Source organism: Chenopodium quinoa, unplaced genomic scaffold (assembly GCF_001683475.1).
Source record: "Chenopodium quinoa cultivar QQ74 unplaced genomic scaffold, ASM168347v1, whole genome shotgun sequence".
Classification (NCBI taxonomy): domain Eukaryota; kingdom Viridiplantae; phylum Streptophyta; class Magnoliopsida; order Caryophyllales; family Amaranthaceae; genus Chenopodium; species Chenopodium quinoa.
The window spans coordinates 2056988-2062185 of NW_018744080.1; positions in this window are offsets into that span (position 1 = coordinate 2056988).

The window sequence follows — 5198 nt, forward strand, 5'->3', positions numbered from 1 at the left end:
TGGTGTTGGGATTGATTTCCTTTGTTTTAAAAACAAACAACAAAGCAAAAATAGGGTTTTTTTCATTCCATTCTTCTTCTTTCCCTTTGTTCATTCCATTCCAATTCCCTTGTGCGAACCAAACGACCCCTAAATATTTGGGGTTAGGTTTGATGGGTGTTATTATGAAATTTTTCTTTGTAGAAATTTCAAATAAATATTGGGTCTTTCACAATAGACTTATTTGTACACTAGAGTTGGAAAATTAGGGTTTTTTTTTTTTTTTTTTTTTTTTTTGTTGGTGAATTAATGTGGCTCAATTTTGAGCATCATTTGAATCATAACACATATTAATTAAAAAAAAAGCAAAAAAAAAAAAATACAAATTACAAATACATAAACATAATAAATCGAATTTTGCACTACATAAGCTTGTATAAAACAAAAGTACTTACAAAATTAACTACTCCCTCTGTTACATATTACTCGTAAAAAAGAAATATTTTATGTCTCACAATAATACCCCTTTATTACGAGTAATTCGTAACGCAAGAAGTATAAAAAATGACATCATTTTAGAGTGCAATCAATGTTATTTTGCATAAAGGATTAAAGGGGCATAGGGGTTATGCAAAAATTTGCAATATCTGTGTTTGTGTTTGTACAAGCCAGCGCTTAACGGACGGACCAATTACGAGATTGATCTATGGGCCGAGTAGAAGTTTGATACAAAATTAATAATACATCAACAACGTTTTTTTATTTCTTTTTTGGAACACAATACATCAACAATTTGGGCCTATTAATATTGCCAACAGCTCACATTTCATGGATCTTGTGGCAACATGTTTTTAGGGTTCAAAATTTAATAAAGTCTTGTTCTCTTCACCTTACAAAAATAATATTAAGTAAAAGTAATTTCAGTTTAATAAAAATAAGTTCAATTCAGTAAAATTAATTTTATTTCAATAAAAATAAGTCCAGTTCAGTAAAATTCAGTTTTCTTAAAGAAGAATTATAGTAGAAAATTAGTAAATCAGTTCAGTAAAAATAATTTCAGTTCAGCAAAATTAATTTCAGTTCAGCAAAATTAAGGTGAAGAGTGAGGGATAACTCAAGTGGTTAGAGCTTCTCTCAAGAGTCAAGATTTCGGGAGATCTTGGGATTGATTCTGACCCCACCTTTGTGGCTCTATAAACATCAAAAAAAAAAAAAATTAAAAAAATAAATCTATACTAACTATAGTCAATGATATCTTTAATATATAAGCCAAAGGGTAAGAATATGGTGTCCTCCTAGAATTACCTAAATATTTTTAGTCAATTATCATTAAAGCACTAAATAGAATAAAAAAAAACTTTTGTGTACACCCAAAAATAGAATAAAAAAACTTTTGTGTACATCGAATAGTATAAGGGTAAATTTTGGCCAATTTGGGGTAATTTTTTTCGTGTCTTTTTAGGTAACTTTGAACCTGATACAATTTTTATGTAAATAGATAACAAGAAAAATTATTTAAGGGTAATAGAATTACTTTCAAACACTAATATTTAATTTTCAGTCATTTTAATTGTGGCTCTTTACAAATAAAGCATTGAAAACTTATATTTGTATTGTGTTACTTTTATACATATAGGGTAATTTTAATTTATTTCAGGGGTAAATTTTGATCATTTTATGACAACTTTATAACAAATGTACAATGTACACTCGATTTTTTTAGCAGCAACTTTTGTGTGTGGCTGGTCATATCGTGTGGTCAGCTAACACACGAGTAACCCCCCTGATCGACCGAGTAACCTCTAACCAAGTAACCCCTGACAAACCGAGTAACTCTTAACTAAGTAAATCTTGACTAACTGAGCAACCCGTGACCAATGGGGTAACCCCTGACCTAGTGAGTACCCCTAAATGATCGAGTAACACATGACCAAGTAACCCAAACCATTCTTTCAAAAAAAAAAAGTATGTGTCTAGCCACGCTGCACTGTGTGGCCAGTCACATATGAAAGTGTGTGCTTTTTAAAAAGTTTGTAAAATCAAATTAAGGTACTTTAGACGAATAATTTATCCAATAACTTGAATTTTTTTAAAAAAATAATTTAAAAAAATGACATTAGCTATTAACAATCAAAAATTAATATTTTGGAAACTTTACTATCAAAACACAATAAGTATTTTTAAATTTAAGCTACACGCTTCGATGATGCCCTTTTCATGTGAACTCCGACTAAGATACACAATCATACACATACATGATGAAATTTGAGATCCAGTAGATTGGAATAGCTACATGATCTTGTACCCATCAGTACACGACCATGTACGTGTGAACAAAATATAAATTTTTATTTTATTTTAAAGAAAGTATAAATAGGGGTTTATCGAATTTTTATAACAGTTTTTCCTATTCTACGTTGTTATTGGAGAGAATACATAGACTCCATTGAAGCATTAACTTAATTAATTCAATTTGAATGTAACACACCCTCATAATTTTCTCTTGTATAAAATATTTAGTTTGGCATGTGGAATCATAAAAGCAAGAATTAGGAGTGCATTTCGCCATAATCAACCAACTCTATTGATTGAATATTAAGGTAATTATCAAAGTACGGCAGCGAAAGACTCTAATATTCTTAAAAATTTATTTCAAATGCACTTAAATCAATCAGACGAATGAGAACCATTAAAGGACTCTTTAAAAATAGTCCTAAATAAATAATCCTTAAAATATTATTTCGAATAAACTAATATAATATTTATTTTTGATAGAAATAAACAATAAACTTTATACGCTCAAATAATTTGCATGTCATCCCTTAGCATACATCAACTAAAATCACGTGAAATTTAATAATTTTTGCTCCCATAATCACAAGTGTGAATATAAATAATCTATGTTTCATCGAATTAAAAAAAGACATGGCTGAACAAATAACACAATAAGTTGGCGAATACTGATTATTTATAATAATTAAAGAACTTAATATAATTGATTAAAACTCATTAAAAATACTACAAATTAGGCTTATTAAACAAGTTCATTGATTAAACTCTTTAAATAAAATTTAATTTCTTTAGAATTATTTAGAAACTAATAAAGTCAATGATTACAAAACTTACTAGTCTTATTCATTTTAAAAACGAGTGTTTTAAATAATTATGATTCATTGATTAGAAATCATTTACACATGATAGCACATAAATTTACAATTAATAACATAATAACACATTAATCAAATTGACTTATTTTAAATCTTCACTTTAAACTTTACTAAATAATCTTTACTTTATTTACTTGATTAGGTATATATAAATAGGAATCACAGAAAGTTGTAACAATACTTATTGCATTGTCCTTCGTCAAGCCTACTAATTCTAACCGGAAAAGAGATTAACAAATTACGTGAAATTATTTATAAAACAACAAATTATGTGTAACTACGTAAATGGTATATTGCACATATTTAATTTACATAATATTGTTTATTATAGTCAGCTGGGCCGCAATCACTGCATTTTTTATTGGTATTTTGGTAAATTTACTGGAACAAGTTGTATGCATCAGCTTAATCCTAACGATATCATCCTTTATAACTGTCAAATATAAATCTCAAAAGTCAGGTTGACCATTTAAAAATTTCCCAAAACAATTTATAGAGGATATAATAAATCATGTATTACTGCATATTCAGAAAAACATTCATGATTTATAGTGATACGAATTATGTATATCACTAGTGTATTTTATGGGAAGTATAGATTTTAATGTCACATCCTTTAAATGTCCCTTTGAATTGATTTGAGTATAGTTACAATACCATATTTTCAATTTTGAACGTCGAAATCATTGTTTAGTTGTTTAAGTTACAATATGAGTGGAATATTAACGGGAATAAAAATAATTCGACAATTATCAAGTTCAGCAGCAATATTAGTGCTTAAAATCATATTTTGATTAACTAGCCTAGCTTTATCTAATAAATCGTTCAAACTAGGTTACTAAAAGTACAATTTTCTCCATTTGGACAATTAAGGTTATTTTTTATATATATACACATCTTTATCTAAGAGTCGATGACAAGAAAGGACGGTCATCGACAATATTTCTACCTTTCTATCTCAATTCAACATATTCTATCAACTTCTTCAAAGTTAAGTTCCCAGTAATAATAACAACCTACTTGAAGGACAAAGTTAATAATAACAATGGATTAAAACTAAAAGAAATATAAACTAAAAATAAATTTATTTATATGTATACTCACATCATCAATAACGACAACGTTATGAATGTTTATATTTACTTCAAATTGTTAGTGGTTAATTAACTCTTAATCAGCAAATCTTGTGTGCAGTTTGCCATACTGTTTGGCCACTTGTAAAAAAACAAAATAACCCATAAAACACTGGTCGAGTTTCCCTTATAACACTGACTAAGTAATTATTATAATGCTGACGCAATAACCTCTGTAACACTAACAAAGTAACTTCTTAATAGTGATCGGGTAATCCCTATAACATTAACGAAGTAACCCTTATCATGATTGGTCACATGGTGTGGCCAGGCACATATAAGACTTTGTGATGTACATGAATATGCTCTACTAAGTATTAGGAGTAGTGGGTTCACTACTCACACTAATTTAGCTCACGATCCTATTTTATAGGTGGATGTTTGTTATTTGAGATACTATTTAAAAGACTTTGTATCTGCAATCAATAAAATATTTATCTCTCATCTCTCTTTATAGTTTCCATGATGAATTGAAGCATCATCACCCTTGGAAGATGGATCATCATTATCATTATCATTCTCAAGAGAGTAAAACTCTTCTTGACTAACAGAATGGAGATTATTCTTTCATTTTTTATTGTAAAACTCTTCTTGACTAACAGAATGGAGATTAGTCTTCACCATTAAACCCGCCATTAATCCTATGAAAAAGAGATATAAAATTCGTACTCTCCACCATAATTGAACACAACCACCCCCAAGTTCTCCTTAAATGCGATTCACCATTTTTTGGTGTTTTGGGGTTTTTTATACGTACTCGAATGGAGGGCGTGTACGTCCTGTGGGAGACAGATCCGCAATGCAACACTCGAACGACCCGATCACCTGCAAAACAACGGACCCCGGGGGGCCGGAGGTCCGCCTCCGACGATCAAGTCAGTGACCGAAATAATGTATTTTAGAGAGAGAAAGTAGAGAG